The sequence below is a fragment of the Boleophthalmus pectinirostris genome, unplaced genomic scaffold (assembly GCF_026225935.1).
Source record: "Boleophthalmus pectinirostris isolate CB_2022bp ecotype Guang Dong unplaced genomic scaffold, ASM2622593v1 HiC_scaffold_14, whole genome shotgun sequence".
Taxonomy (NCBI): domain Eukaryota; kingdom Metazoa; phylum Chordata; class Actinopteri; order Gobiiformes; family Gobiidae; genus Boleophthalmus; species Boleophthalmus pectinirostris.
In genome coordinates this window covers 13,773,693-13,791,225 of record NW_026571047.1, presented here as the reverse complement: position 1 = coordinate 13,791,225, position 17,533 = coordinate 13,773,693, and positions in this window count along the sequence as shown.

Here is a 17,533-nt window from a genome sequence, read left to right as displayed (position 1 = left end):
AAGATCATAAACTTTTTCTCAGCTCAAAATCCTTCAGTTGTCTTAAAAAACAGTTTATATTCGTTAGCTTCGGCTATGCTCTGCTCCGCTTTAACTCCTCTCACTCTGATTGGTCAAAGCGATCACGTGACACACGAGCCCGTGCACCGTGCGTGCGGTCGCGTGCATTCGCGTGTGCCTGTGGGAGAAAAGAGCACTAGTGCGCATGCTCGGTCAGCCCACAGCCGCCGGAAGTACCTAGCCGGGCTAGGCTAATCTGGGATCATGCGCCATTGAGCTCAGCCCATTGACTTGAATGGGCGGCCATTTTGGAACCTGGGGGCTTGATTGGAGCATGACCCTATGACGAACAGGAAGTCGGCCATATTGGATCAAACATTTGGCGCCGTTTTGACTTGGGTGTCTACAAAAAGATTCAAGTCCCCGGGGTTTGGTCCAAATGAGCTCAGATTTGACATGTCACATCTACAGACATAAACTCACAGAAATTTTAAACTTTTTTTGGAATACTCCTTACGGTTCGCCCGTAGCACGCCGCCGAAAAACGCCTTCATTTCCTGTTCTTTCGGTGACCTGTCACGGCCACAGGCATTGTCCTAGAGAGCTCAAATTCAAATCACAATTGCGTGATCCAGGCCTGAATGTGATGAAATATGAAATTTAATAAAAGTGAACTCTATAGCGCCCCCTAGCATAGACATGAAACGTCAACATTATCGGATTTGGACCAAAGTCGGGGATTAAATTCTATGCATGATTACAAGCAAAAAAGTTTATTACGGATATGATGCATTTTCCACCATTGGCCAGCAGGGGCGCAAAGACCCCCAAAAAATAGTAAAAAAATTATTACACCCACAGGCTTAGTCCGATCGTGCTGAAATTTGAATCACTAATGCCTGATCACGGCCTAAACATAATACACTATAAAACATATGAAAAATGAACTCTATAGCGCCCCCTAGCATAGACATGAAACGTCAACATTATCGGATTTGGACCAAATTCGGAAATTAAATTCTATGCATGATGACAAGCAAAAAAGTCTATTACGGACATGATGCATTTTCCACCACTGGCCAGCAGGGGCGCAAAGACTCCCCCAAAAAATTGTTAAAAAATGATTCCACCCACAGGCTTAGTCCGATTGTGCTGAAATTTGAATCACTAATGCGTCATTGTCGACCTGGGCGAATGTCGGGAAGAGAGGGTGGCGTGCCGGGGCGGTCGCGAGTCCCCGGAGGTCGCGTGGGGGGGCGGTGCGCGCCGGGGCGAGGGCCACCATCGCCGCTCATTGTGCTCATCTTTTTTGGCAATTTGCTTTCGAAGACCACAGTTCTTTAGTTTAAGGTCATGGTTTAAGGTCAAGGGTATATTTCCTCTGTTATTTCTGGCCATTTTTGTTTTATAATTGAGTTGTTTTGTAAGTGTTGCTGTACTTACTGTTACGCAGATATGTGGAGCCACATATTAGGACATTTATCTGTCTGTAAATTGGATTAAATGAACAGAATGTAGAGAGTCTAAGCTTTATAACGAGGTATAACATGCCCATGTGAAATATCGGCCCCTATCAGCAAGCATCGGCCGATAGCCGATATGCCTAAAGTTGCCCATATCAGCCGATAATATCGGCCAACCGATATATCGGTCGGGCTCTATTACAAACCTACGTTTGCGGTCGGGAGGAGCAGAATCCACAAATGCTCGTGTCTGCAGTGAACACTTCGTCAAAGGTTTGTTACAAAGCTAAATTGTTGTTTGTGGTTTACCTAAACATAAATGAATCATTAACGACTAACGATGTTTGTTGACATTAAATATGTTGCACTCTTAAATAATCCAGGCGAATAGTTCCGTTTTGCAACGTTTATTTTATCAAAGCGGTTCATTACATGCGAGGCACGCAGGGCTACAACACCTGAGCGCAGGCCACACTCACAACACCTGGATGGGCGTGTCTGACCTACTTTTATAGTTGGACCCCCAACTATTGGCACCACCCATTTCCTGGCTGGTCTCGATGCTACAGTGTATTAATTACATTCAAATTTAATAAATTAACAGAGCATATACTGTAATTGATAAATACTACATAATTTTACATGCCATCAAAATATATTATATAGATGGGCTACACCCTCCCCCACTGAAAAGAGAAGTGCTCCCCATATTTTTTTTAGTTCCATTTTTTTTACATTTTACCAAAGTGAAACAAAATACAATAATAAAAGACTGCGTCAACTAGTAAGAACCATGGTAAGTATTACACACTATTGCACATTTCATAATTAATTTAAAATGTCTCTCGTTAAGATTTTACTCCTTATATTATGGCAATGATACATGACTCTGCGTTTAGTCCATTTGCATCAAGGGTGTACAGTCCAGTAAAGAATCAGTGGGCCCCCCAATCTTCACACAATGGGACAAGGAAAATACTCTTTTCACCGAAAACATGTAATTACATGATCATACCATACCCCATCAGTTTACTAGGTACTTTCCCATTAGGATATTTAAACTTTGTACCCATACCACTGTACTACTGTTAACATGTGCTTTACCAACTGTTAAACCACAATCACTAAACCACTATTTAGAAATAACCCTTCCCATATCAATAACGTGAAAAAGGATACATGTAGGGTCTCCTGTAGTTGTCTGGGACCCCTTCAGCTCCTCTCACACCAATGGGACAGCTGTGCAGCTCTCGAACAGATGGCTTGCCTAACTGCTCATAGGTGTACAGACGCCTCGGCTGTCTTGCTCTCACAGGTCTTTGTGGTGCGGCAGTGAGTTCTCTCTGCTCTTCTTCCGACTCAGTGGCAGAAGTTTGGGGATCGTCCTGGGGCCCAGGCACACCTCCAGGACTGTCAGGACCAATCGATTCTGGCTGAAGTGCAGGCATAGTTCTGTCATTTTGTGACTCTCTTAGCATGGGCTCTCCTGCAGCTGCTCTGTCACGTGGTGGGACTGGTTGGTGAGCCATCCAAATTTCAAAGTCCTCCTCACTTGAGTTTTCAGTGTCAATTTGCTGTAGCTCTGGTTCGAGTGTCTGGTTTCTCCTTGTCCGAGCTCGGTGTGGGGCAGGCTGTGGAACATCTCCTGGTGGCTCATTCACCAGGTAAGGGCAAGGCAACAACAAGTTGCGGTGTAACACACGTCTTCTCCCAACACCTTGCAGAGGCTCAACTGCATAAACAGGGCTGTCGGGACCCTTCCTTTCTCTGACCACATAGATGTCCTCCTCCCAATAACTCCGCAGCTTTCCAGGACCACCTCTGGGAGCCAGATTTCGAACCAGCACATGATCACCAGGCTGTAGAGTAGAACTCCATGTGCATTGGTTGTAACACCGCTGCCCTCTTCTGGTTGACTTCCACATGTTCTCCATGGCTATGGCATAAGCCTGTTGCATAGCTTCTCTCCACTTCTCTGCATAGGCAATGGGAGACTGGTGTTCCTTCTCCCCCTTCCTCTTACGAGGGATGAGCAGATCAATGGGCAGAATTGGTTCACGGCCAAAGAGGAGGAAAAATGGAGAAAACCCAGTAGCTTCATGGACAGTTGAGTTATAGGCGTGGACCACTTTACTCAGATGTTCTTTCCAGTGTGTCTTTTCGGTCTCCGCCAGTGTCCTCAGCATGCCAAGCAGCGTCCGGTTGAAACGTTCTGCCGGGTTTGACTGCGGATGGTAGGGAGACGTGCGGGAATGTCGTACACCAGAGTAACTCTCAAGCTTACGAAAGAGCTGATTTTCAAACTCCCTACCCTGGTCATGGTGGATTCTTGAAAGGAAGCCAAAGCGCAGAATGAAATCATCAAAGAGTTTCTTGGCCACAGTCTTCCCCGACTTATCTTTTGTGGCATAGGCCTGTGCATACTTGGAGAAATGGTCCACCAGCACAAGAATATACTCTTCTCCTCCACTGCTTTTCTCCAAGTGCAGGAAGTCAATAGACACCATCTCGAATGGGGCTGATGTTTCAATACTTTGAATTGGTGTTCGGGTGACTCTGTTCGGCTTCTTTCTCTTCAGGCAGCAACAGACACTGGTCACAATGATGTTCAATGTCCTGTCTCATCTTGGGCCAGAAAAAGCGCTCACGTGCCAGGGCTATGACTCTGTCCGCTCCCAAATGTCCCATATCTTCATGCAGGTGCTTGTAGATGAGCGCCTTCATGGTCTCTGGGACAACCAACTGTGTTCTGCAGGCTGTCTCCCTCCAGAGGACTCCATCTTCATCTACATGCAAGCGGGACCACTCTCTGAGCAGATGTCGAACTGGTGCACACTCTGCCATTTTGTCTTTGTGCTTCAGGTGAGTATGATTCTTTTTCAGGGTGAGCACTCTGGCAATAACTGGATCAGACCATTGCGCAGCTCTGATATCTTCAGCTTCCAAGGGCTGAACAGGTGGGACAATGCTGACCTCTGCTGGCAGAGCATCAATATTGCAGGTGACAGATGAAATCCAATTAACTTCACCCCTGCTCTCTCCTTGTATGCCCATTTCAATGCCCTCAATGTCCTCTTGATGGTACTCTTCAGTGCACTCTTTCATGATTGTATGAATAGGTTTGTGTCTTGACAGAAAGTCCGCATCGCGATTTGCTGTCCCAGGCCGGTATTTAATTGTGAACTGGTAGTCAGCCAACTCCGCAACCCACCGATGCCCTGTCGCATTAAGCTTGGCAGATTTAGTGACATACGTGAGGGGGTTGTTGTCGCTGTACACTGTAAAATGAGGTGCATGAAAGAGATAGTCCCGAAAGCGCTCCGTAATAGACCATTTCAGAGCCAGAAACTCCAATTTTCCAGAGTGAAGTTTATAGTTCTTCTCTGTCACAGACAATGTTCTGGAGCCATATCCGATAACTCTAAGGACTCCCTCTTGTCTCTGATAGAGTACAGCACCCAGTCCTTCCTCTGAAGCATCCACATGCAGAATGAAGGGTTTCTCCAGATCGGGATAAGCCATCACTGGTGGATTAATCAGTTGCTTGACCAGCTTTTGCAATGCTTCTTGATGAATAGCAGTCCACTGCACTGGATGTGATGGAGGAAGCTGAGCTGACTGGCGACTTGAGCCCTTCCACTGGAGACCTTTTCCAGCAGACTTGGGTTTGGAAAGTAGGTCATACAGGGGTTTGGCTGTTCATGAGAAGTCTTGAATATACGACCTGTAATAGCTGAGGAATCCCATCAATTTCCTCACTTCTCTGACAGTAGATGGCGTTTCGTTTTGGAGAGCTTGGACCACCTCTATTTCTTTGGGATTCATTTTGTAGCCTTCAGCTGAGATGATGCGTCCCACATAACACACCTCATGCTTGAAAAACTCACACTTTGTTGGTCTCAGTTTAATGCCGGCTTGTTTTTGTCTATGCAGCACTTGTCTCACATTTTCTACATGTTGGTCAAAAGTATTGCTGAAGACCAGAACATCATCGAGGTAAGGGACACATACCTCATCCCTCAGATCCCCCAGACAGCTTTCCATGTAGCGCTGAAAGGTGGCTGGGGCATTTGTGAGTCCAAAGGGAATCCGTACCCATTCATAAAGTCCCCACGGTGTAATAAAGGCTGTAGATGGGCGGCTCTTCTCACTCACAAAGCCTTGATGGTACGCCTTCCCTTGTTCCAGGACCGTGAACCACGAGTTGCCCCCGAGATTCTCCAAAATCTCTTGAATCCGGGGGATTGGATGGCGATCGGGCAGTCTTTTGGTTCAACAACCTGTAATCTACACAAAGACGAAGGCTCCCATCTTTCTTCCGGACACAAACAATAGGTGAGGAATAGTGTGAACATGATTTTTGGATCCACCCCCTGCTCAGCAGATCTTGGATGTGAGCCTTTACTTCCTGATAGAGGTGACGTGGAATGGAATTATATGTCCTTTGCACCGGGATATTAGCTTTCAAATGAATGTCCATTTCTAGTCCTTTAATACATCCCATGTCCCAGTCATTTTTAGCGAATACTTGACTCTCCTCCCTTAGCATCTGTCGTACTTTCTGTTGCTGTTCTGGGGAGAGGTGGCTCAGATCAACAGGTGGGTCCCACAGCTCCCCTGGTGACACTTCGATAGACTGCTCCACTCCAGAGATAATGCTGCCCTCTGGTACAGATTGTTGTGACTTGGGTTCAAGTGGGCACACACTATCAACACTATGCAACCAGCCAAGAGTAGTGTGGCCACTAATTGTAATGTCTCTGTCCGTTATATTTTCCACAGCCACAGTGACTCGTGTCATGTCTTGGGGGAAAATCACAAGCTGCTCTCTTACTTTTAGCCCACTTGGCCATGGCGACTCTGGGTTAGGCTCCAGCACAGCATAGGTTCCACCACCACAGACGCGTCCACAATACACATTCATAATACTGTTCTTAGGGATACTCACAGGGCGTCGGCTGAGGCGGGCAATGTGGATGTTACTCTCAGGTGTAGGCTGCTTTAACACAGAGGACAGCATGAGCAGTGCGACGGCCCACCTCTAGGGCTGAGGAAAGTCTCTGGACCATGTGACCCACTGGATTACAGTTCTCTGAGGTGTCACTGGTTAGGGCTAGCTCCTCTATGACATTGAAGCCAATAATGGGACGTTCTAGATCACTACTGGCCACAAGGACAGGAACAAACACTGACTGCTCACTCATTCCTGGAACAGCCTTGTGAGCCATTGTGAACTCCACCTCAATCCATCCTTCATAGGGAATTTCTGTTCCATTTGCTGCCAATAGGTCAAGTTCCCCATCTTCTAAGAGCTCTGCCACCGGTCGCACTTTGACATGAGGTAAGTATTTGTTTTTCCAGTCCACACCAACAATAGATACTTGTGAGCCACTGTCCCATAGCACTGTGGTATCCACATCATTGAGTGAGGCTCTGATCAGGCATCTTCGTCCCACTAGCTTAGCTGTTTGTCTTTGTTTGCTAGTGAGAGGGGCATCGTGAGTAAAGTGGGCATCAGTCTTACCAAGATGTACCGTAGTATCAATCTTATTAGTAGAGGCTGAAACGTGTGTGACCTTACGACAGCCAATTGCCCAGTGATCAGAACTGCCACATTTATAACAGTGGTCACACTTGCCATGGGGGTTGTTGGCCTGGCAACGCTGGCACTTTCTTGAGATAAACGATTTCTGCTGGGACCTGAAATTTCTGCCGTATGGTCGACTGAGCCTCTCTGGTGGTGGGGGTCTTGGCACTTGGTGGAGGTTGGAGAGCTGGGTGGAAAGCTGTTGAATAGCTTCGCAAATTGCTTTATTGCCCTGATCCACTTTTCCAGGAGAGTTTCACGTTTGTTGGGTTCACTGGGCTTATTGCAGTTGGTGGGTGTCAGGGCTGGGCTCTCTCTATTGTTAATATTGTCTTCCCCCACTGCTGCAATTCGGGTCGCTCGTGCCTTGGAACTAGAAGCCAACTTGTTTTTTCTTTCCATTTCCAGAGTGTATGCATCAGTCACCTTTTCCAGCAGCATCTCATCAGAAACCTTTGGGTCACGTAAGTATGGCTTTAAATCAGTCCTTATTGTATCATCTATCAGACCCGTAAGCACTGTCTGCAGGAATTGTTTTTTAATTAGTTCAGAGCTATATTTGAGTCCAGTCTCAGCCCTTTCAGATGCAAACAAAATCTGCTGCCTTAAGTCCATTGCTCTGAGGACAAACTGTATTGGTGTCTCTCTGGGATCCTGTGCTGCTCTCGTGAGAGTGTGATACAGTTCGGTAGCGTCCTTTTCAATGAAATGTGTCCTCAGAATTTGTCTCAAAGCACTAAGAGGTAGGTCCACTCTGCTTTCAAGGTAGCTCTTTAATTTTATTCCTGGAGCAATGGCCTGAATGACAGCTTCCACAATGTCAGACTCACTGTATCCTTTGTTTAGAGCTTTTTGAATCTGCCTCTCCAAACTAGTATATCCAAGTTTGTCCTTCTGGTGTGACTCACCAATTTGCCCCACAATTTTCAATTCCTTTCTATACAACTGGTGAACAAAAGGTGGATTGGCATTATAAACAGGAATGCTCGCATTAGAAGCAGTTGGTTGTCCATTGAAAACAGTAGGCGCATTCTGAGTGTTAGGTGCAGTACCTGGTAAATCCAACAGAGGGAGCTCCCGCGCAGGAGTAGACGCGGCTTGAGTTTTAAGTTCATCAATGCGGTCGCAAACTATAAGCAACAGAGACATCCCTCCGTCCTCCCGAGAAATAACGTCATCTCCTTCCAGATACTGCAGAATAATCCTTCTCATTTTACGAGGTAAGTTCTTGTCCTCTTCGCTTACAGCTAACTCCAACATCGTGCACAGATCAAATAGTCCAGCGGCAGGTAAAGTCAATAGTTTCTCCTCGATCTGTCCCAGTGTATCCTCCCAGATCACGGTCATCTTTTCCCCCGCAATCGACATGATTTTATGCTTTTACCTTAGCGAGAGGTGAAAAGCAATTAGTCCAGGTGAGTGGGCCGCGGCGCTTGTAGCTTGTCAGCTGGTGGCTTATCTTCAACTCCACTCAGCTGTTTTCCGCTCCATCAGTGTTGTCCCAAATGCGATCCCTTAAATCCGGGTCACGGCACCAAGATTTCTGTTGCACTCTTAAATAATCCAGGCGAATAGTTCCGTTTTGCAACGTTTATTTTATCAAAGCGGTTCATTACATGCGAGGCACGCAGGGCTACAACACCTGAGCGCAGGCCACACTCACAACACTGGATGGGCGTGTCTGACCTACTTTTATAGTTGGACCCCCAACTATTGGCACCACCCATTTCCTGGCTGCTCTCGATGCTACAGTGTATTAATTACATTCAAATTTAATAAATTAACAGTGCATATACTGTAATTGATAAATACTACATAATTTTACATGCCATCAAAATATATTATATAGATGGGCTACAAACAGTTCGGATAGATCGGTTACTGCCGATACACTGGGGTCCGGTCAAGCGGTAACGGAGGGAAACGGGTAGATTTTTGACATTCAAATAGTTCTCATTCAGAAACTAGAGGGACTATTGAAATAAGTAAAGTATCAGAATGTAGGAAAGAGTTACACTCCAACAGGGTAAAGTTAAACCTGTGATATTCTTTCAAGTTGTTGACAAAAAATTTAAAAACTCATGTCGGTAACGGAGGGAATGGTCCAAATGAGTTCAGATTTGACATGTCACATCTACAGACATAGCTTCCATGTTTTTGGGATACTCCTTACGGTTCGCCCGTAGCACGCCGGCGAATAACGCCTTCATTTCCTGTTTTTTCGGTGAAGTGTCACGGCCACAGGCATTGTCCTAGAGAGCTCAAATTCAAATCACAATTGCGTGATCCAGGCCTGAATGTGATGAAATATGAAATTTAATAAAAGTGAACTCTATAGCGCCCCCTAGCATAGACGTGAAACGTCAACATTATCGGATTAGTACCAAATTCGGGACATAAATTCTATGTATGATTACAAGCAAAAAAGTCTATTACGGACATGGTGCATTTTCCACTATTGGCCAGCAGGGGCGCAAAGACTCCCCCAAAAAATAGTTTAAAAATTATTACACACACAGGCTTAGTCCGATCGTGCTGAAATTTGAATCACTAATGCCTGATCATGGCCTGAATATAATACACTATAAAACAGATGAAAAATGAACTCTATAGCGCCCTCTAGCATTGACAAACATCAACATTATCGGATTAGTACCAAATTCGAGGATTAAATTCTATGTATGATTACAAGCAAAAAAGTCTATTACGGACATGATGCATTTTCCACTATTGGCCAGCAGGGGCGCAAAGACTCCCCCCAAAAATAGTTAAAAAATGATTACATGCCCATGTTTAATCGGATCGTGCTGAAATTTGAATCACTAATGTGTGATCTCAGCCTGAATATAAAACAGTATAAAACATATTAAAAGTGAACACTATAGCGCCCCCTACCATTGACATGAAATGTCAACATTATCTGATTAGCACCAAATTTGGGGATTAAATTCTACGCACGATTACAAGCAAAAAAGTCAATCATTGTGCACCCCTATGACGAACAGGAAGTCGGCCATATTGGATCAAACATTCGCCGCCGTTTTGACTTGGGGGTCTACAAAAAGATTCAAGTCCCCGGGGTTTGGTCCAAATGAGCTCAGATTTGACATGTCACATCTACAGACATGAACTCACAGAAGTTGCCAAATTTATTTGGGAATAACGCCTTCATTTCCTGTTTTTTCGGTGACCTGTCACGGCCACAGGCATTGTCCTAGAGAGCTCAAATTCAAATCACAATTGCGTGATGCTGGTGTGAATGTGATGAAATATGAAATTTAATAAAAGTGAAGCCCCCTAGCATAGACGTGAAACATCAACATTATCGGATTAGTACCAAATTCGGGGCATAAATTCTATGTATGATTACAAGCAAAAAAGTCTATTACGGACATGATGCATTTTCCACTATTGGCCAGCAGGGGCGCAAAGACTCCCCCAAAAAATAGTTAAAAAATAATTACACCCACAGGGTTAGTCCGATCGTGCTGAAATTTGAATCACTAATGCCCGATCATGGCCTGAATATAATACACTTTAAAACATATGAAAAATGAACTCTATAGCGCCCCCTACCATAGACATGAAATTTCAACATTATCGGATTTGTAGCAAATGTGGGGATTAAATTCTATGTATGAATGCAAGCACAAAAGTCTACTACGGACATGATGCATTTTTCACGGTTTGCCAGTAGGGGCGCAAAGAATCCCCCCAAAAATATTTTTAAAATTATTACACGGACATGCTTAGTTCGATTGTGCTGAAATTTGAATCACTAATGCGGGATATTGGTCTGAATATAATAAACTATAAAACATATGAAAAGTGAACAGTATAGCGCCCCCTACCTTAGACATGAAATGTCAATATTATCGGACTTGGACCAAAGTCGGGGAATAAATTCTTTGCATGATTATAAGCAAAAATGTCTATTACAGTCATGGTGTATTTTTCACGGTTGGCCAGCAGGGGCACAGAGAATCCCCCAAAAAATATTGTAAAAATTATTATATGCACATGTTTTGTCCGATTGTGATGAAATTTCTATCAGTTATACACTGCATGACCCTTATTCCATTGATATGTCAAATACAGTTATCAGGGATACAGTGCCACCTATATGAATGCACACAATTTATTATTGTGTGACATAAAATTTGTTTTACATTCATTTGTAAAACTTTGCCAAAACATTCACTGACGTACTCCTCATCATAAAAGTCAGTAAGACCTATGCCCTAGTTTTACACTTTGGCCTCTAGAATAATTTCACTTCTGAGAAATTTAAAGGCACACTATGTAACTTTTCTGGTGGAGGATGTGTTTTCATGCACTTAGTCTTAGTGTGACAGTGCTCTTGACCATTAAAGTCACGTGACCTGTGGCTTAGTGTCTACAGTTTGTCTTTAGAATCATTCACTTTATCCTATTTTAAAGGTACACTATGTCATTTTTCTGGTGGACGAGCTGTTGGCCTCGGGAGCTGTCGGGAAGAGAGAGCGGTGTGTCGGGGCGGTCGCGAGTCCCCGGCGGTCGCGTGGGGGGGCGGTGCGTGCCCGGGGCGAGGGCCACCATCGCCACGCGCGGCTTTAATTATCATTGAATTGTTTTTTTCAACTGAAGTTCAGGGGTGTTGGCCCAAACACTGTGTGAGTTCCCAAAACAGGGAGAAAAGAGACATCCTACATACAGTATATACTGTATATCCAGTGTAATGTCAGTGTAAATGTCTTGTCTGATTTTATAGAACACATTACATTGCCAAAATGTTTTAACCTTCCTCCTGTGTTAGCTTTCTATCACCATCTATTGTGTTAACGGGTCGGTTTTGACCCGTGTTCTAAATCAGCTGTAAAATACACTTTAAGTAATTATCTATCATCAAATTTGGTTCTCATCTCTTGGTTACCTTGTTAGGCTTCCTTTTCCATGAAAATGTTGGTTTTAATGTCTTTGGTGGGGGCTTCAGCTCCTATTTTTGTCAGTATACCCCTCTATTTCAATACAAAGAAAATGGTAAAATGAACCTCATGAGAATAATTTAACTACATAAAATTTTTTTAGTGTTACTTGACTTTTACTGAGGGGTGTTAGAACACATCTCTAAAATAAATTTTGTTTTATTTTTTTTTCATTTTGATGTTCTTAACTATAGTAATATCTATAGTGTTACGGGTCGATTTCGACCCGTATATATTTACAATGAGAAAGAGGCTAAAAAGTTGTTTGTTTTTTAACAATAGAACTTCATTATCAACTACTATTACTACTTGGGAAAACCTGACACTTTTTCCTTTTACAGTCAGGTGAATTGAGTGGGGTTGTGGCTGTGGTTGTTGTGGCTGGTGTTGAGGCACGGCTGGCTGAGGAGGATGCTGGTGTGGATGGTCTTTGTGGCATGGATGGAGCTAGGGGAGCTCCACAGTTGTCTGACCAAGGCCTCAAGGCCTTCTGGATCTCAGGACACCCTCTCTCTTTGCTCAGCATGCACCCTGAATTTCCCAGGTCCTCAAGAAAAATTCTCTGCTTGTATTTTTTGTTTGAGTTCCACCCTTGGTCAATGTGGGTCCACAACACAAATCCATTATATGCAGACACATCAACCATGTTGTTGAACACAACCATGGCCACCTTCTGGTCATTCGCTGGCAAGTATAGGTGACAGTCAGCTTGTCCAGGTTGTCCAATCCGCCTTTGTTTTTGTTATAGTCGAGGATTGTGGGCTTTCCTAATGACACGGCTGCATCTTTTTGGAGAGTAGACAAAAGTACCACACTCAGTATTTTCTTTGGACAACAGGAGACAACACTGGTGGTGTCTGTAAAAGTAAATCTTGAGTAAAGTGAAGCCCTGCCTTTCACCTGCGAGATTTCAGCAGGCAGCTTAGGTTTATTTTTCTTTATCATGCCCACTATGGTAAGTTTCCTCCTAAGAACCTCTTGTCCAAGGTCATAGCTGGTAAAAAAGTTGTCACAAGTGATAATGTGACCCTGCAGTCCAGTATTCATATCAAGGACCACACGTTTTCCTTGTTTTTTTCTGAGGGATGCCACTCCCAGCATTGCCTGTGTGTGTGCAGGTGAACAGGAAAACAAGACAAAATGAGACTCCCCCAAAGCTCAAATTATTGGAAGAGGAGCTGGTTATCACTGTTTTGGCTGACAGTGCATTTATGATTTCAGTTTTGGTTATAATTATTGCTTTTTATCAAATTTTTATAACCAGGTCGAAATCGACCCCAACACCACAAAGGGTATATTTTTAACCAGAGTAATTTAGAATTAAAAAAAATATTTTTTTTTTTGATTATTTTGTTGAAATAGAGATTCCTGGCAAAGTCAAAAAGCCTTGATGCAATAAACTAACCCTGTGTGGTTCTTTTATACATTTTAAACCTAAAACGGGTCGGTGGCGACCCTAACACAAGAGGAAGGTTAATGTATTTACTACTCTGACAATTTTCTTTATCTCAAGTATTTGGATAAAATACCATAAAATCCAGTGTGCAAAAGATAATATGTATATATATATATATTATTTTTTTTTTTCAGTTATATGTTTTACAAAAAAAAATGTGAATACACTGACTGGTTTCAGACAAAAAAATCTGCCCTACATTCATTTGTGTAAAGCATGAACCCCATTGCAGAGTGCACTAAACCAGTCATTCTCCATTGTCCCTGAGAGCAGGACTAAAGCTTCGAAGATGCTCTGAATGAAAGAGCACAGAAAAACACATGACCACAGTCAACACAGTTTTGAGTTTTGATGGTAACATTTATTTGGGGATGACTGCCGTTTAATAAAAAAACTAAACAAACAAACAAAAAAAGCATTTTTTCTGAGATAACATTAACATTTTGTTTTGTTTGTTTTGAAAAACGGTAATCCTGGAATATTCTGTGTGCACTGTGTTTTGCAAATGTCAGTTTTCTCTAGAGAATTTTGTCAAGGAGCAAAAAAAAAAAAAAAAAAAAAAAAGTAAAAGGCCTGTTCTTTTGAAGTATAAATTAGATTAGAAGATATTTTCTCAGCATGTGTATAGTTTTTATGATAACAGTAGTGGTAACGCTTTATAAGTCTTTATTTGTTTTTTTTCAGGTGGTGGACACAATTGGCTGTGTAATGAATGACTAATGATTGACCTAGGCTGAGGACCAGGGCTTTTAATTAGTTCAACAGCAGACTTGACTCAGTGCCAGGCCCAGACTGTAATTAATTAAAATGTTCAAACTTACTCATTAGAAGCAGATGCATTGTGTTTCCTTTCATTCTTTCATTTAGACTTTACATTTGTTTGGTAGCTTAGGTTTCATATTTAAATGGGATACATGGTAAATTGACTTCTATGAGCTTTTAACGATATTATAGTGTTCCCTCATTATGAACTTATTGAAAAGTTGTACTTCGACTAATTTTGAGCTGTTCCCTGTCTCCAGCCACTGCTCTCTCTTACTTGCTAGTATTGTCAAATTATCAGATATGCTGTTTTGTTCATGGACCTGTTATTAAATTGTTTTAGATTTTTTCAGTTTACAATTAACGAAATGTAAAAGGACCTCACACATTTTAGTTACTAAATAAGTGTATCTCCCAAAAACCTACGGTTTATTTCCATTATAGCCCATTTTGTTTGACACACCGGTATGTAAGAGCTATAGGCTACATTCACGTGTTGGCCTAGGATAGCCATTGTTGGCCTACTCTTGAAATAGGTTTACTGGTCACTTTGTGTTGTAATTTGACCCCTCTTCACCAGATGGCGTAGTTTCTCCACATCACACCCATAACATTTCTTGAAAGGATGATGATTGACGTTATCTGATGGTGAACCTGGTGTCATGAGATGAGTACGTGGTATTGCATTTTGTTCCAACTGAGGTGGAGGAGATTATTGTGTGAGCTGGAGGTGTCAGGGGAGAGGGGCATCAGAACATTTGTCATGGGCTCTGCCACAGGCCATAAAGAGGGGAGGCAATAATGTGGTGATATAGCTGAATAAGACAATAACTTTTCTGTGCCTGAAACTAACGGCACTATGGGAGTTTGCTGTACACCTTAGGGTACAAAAAGTACAAAGCCAAATATCACTTGGAACAAGGTGTATAATATGCATGAGAGGAGAAGAATATAAAACTGCAAATCTCTGTACATTACATAAAATATAATGGCTGACTGCAATTCGACCGGGTCCGGCTATGCAATAGTGGGCCCTCCCAAATGGAAAACAAATGAAAACTATCTGAAAAGTTGAGAGAGAGGAAAGGGCACCTGTTCATCTCATTTTTGTCCCACTAGTGCACTTGTTTATTTAATAACACTAAGGCATCTAAAACTGAATTATAACCGCCACAGCTACTTGAAGAGCCTGTGTGTTGTTAAATTACATTGCTGGTTTCTAGCCATGTTGTTTTCTTATGGCATATTTAGGACATGTCTCTCTCCAGAATAAATTTTCCTGTGATGTTAAGAGTAGCCAATTACTAAAATTTACTTGAATAATTTTGATAATTTCACTGCTTTTAGCCTTATTTATCCTGCTTTACTCTAAAATGTGCTATATGAATGCAAGTAAAGCCAACGCATTTTGTATATTGAGGCAGAATTTATCTCATTTATACACACAATATGCTAAGGTTTACTGACTTCATTAGGCTACACTAATTAAAATGTGTTTCTTTAACACAGTTAATCTACATTTGACACAAAATCCTTTCTAAAAGTTGATAACTGCACTATACCAATAACCTCAGAAACACAACACTCACTTTTTGCTTTGAACCATAACAGTCAGCATAGTCAGATAAGCACAAATTATAACAAAACACAGCGCTGCCAACAGTGTAGAGGAGAAGAAACTTATTGTGGTGTTGTACTGCATCCAAAGCAAAGGGCATTAGATATCCTCCACTCGCTAATTAGCAAGCAGGAGACAGTTTTTCTCATGTGATGATTATAATGTTTTTAAATGGTCTCTCTCTCTCTCTCTCAGGCCTCAATGAGTGTCTGGTCCAGAGGGACTGGCTCTGCTCGGTGACAGCAGGGCCAAAAGCTGCAGCTCAGGTCCACTGTGATAGTGGTAAGTGATGGGCTGGGAGGGGCTGCCGCTGGGGACTGTTCTTATGGTTGTTAGCAGCTGTGAATCTCTCAAGTGATGGCAAGAGGAAACAGCAAAAGGCACACTATAGGCTGTAAAGGTGCACTTCACAACTTTTCTGCTACTGCAGGCATGTCCAAACTATGGTCCGGGGGCCAAATTTTTTATTGGACCTCAGGCTTCCAGGGGAATTGGCCCAAATTTTCTCGCATCAATAAAAAAATAAAAAAAAATACAGCAAGGTTTTTGAAAATCTACCTTGATAAAGCTAATATTTCACATTTAGTGTGTGGTTTTAAGGATCTTAGCATGAATAAAGACTGATGGCTCATTCTAATGCGTTAAACATGCACATATTTCAATTATTCCCTGTACTAAGCATCAGTCTACGGCCCTCGATGGGCCCTCTGCTTCGTCTGTGTTTAGAGATGTGGCCCTTGATGAAAAAAGTTTGGACACCCCTGTGCTACTGCTTGTCTTTATGAAGATGATACTACTTTCCCTGGAATGTTGCATGGCATGACTTTAAACATATCCACCTAGCATTTATTCATTCATTATTTACTTTACATGGGTGTTTCTATTTCTCAAAATAGGAGTTACTCTTCACAGATCTGAATTGTAATGTGTGTGACGTAACCTGCCTGTCTCCTTCGTGATGGATAAGTTTAATCTATACTGTGGAACATTCTAGACAAAGCAATCATATTTCCATGGAGACAGGCAGGTGGTAGACCCTCCACTAGAATTATTATGCAGTGCACCTTTAAAAGCTATGTGTGAGTTTCAGAATGATGAAAGGTTCAAAATAAAGTATTATATCTTCTGAATGAGCAACTGTCTAAAAATAGCAGCATATAACAGGTGACATCACTACCGTCTATATGTCCAGGACAGAGCATGCACAATAATGTTCAGTTTTGTTGTGATAGTTTAGTTTAGTCTTTATTTGAACATATATATTAAGCTCATAAAAGTAGTTTTCATCTGGAATAGCAATGCATAGCAATCAAAGGCCTTGTTAAATGAAGCTTAAGTTTCAAATTAAGTTCATGTTCAACATTTAGATTGGATTTTCCTTTATTTTTGACATATTACAATGTAACCAGAAAACGTAACCTTTCAAGACCCTAAACATGCTATATTACACAAAACTGACTCTAGTGAGGTTTAAGACATGTTAGAATGTTGATACCTCATCAGAAACATACCTGGAGCTGTGCTTTGTTTCATGCTTGAGTAATCCTTTATTGTTAATTGGTTTACATCTCCTAAGCTCAAAATGCTCTTTTCCATCTTGTCATGTCATGAAGCTGTAGACAATTCCAGGCCTGAAATCATCCACATAATTCTTGTGAAGGTGTATGGAGTTTAAAAACACAC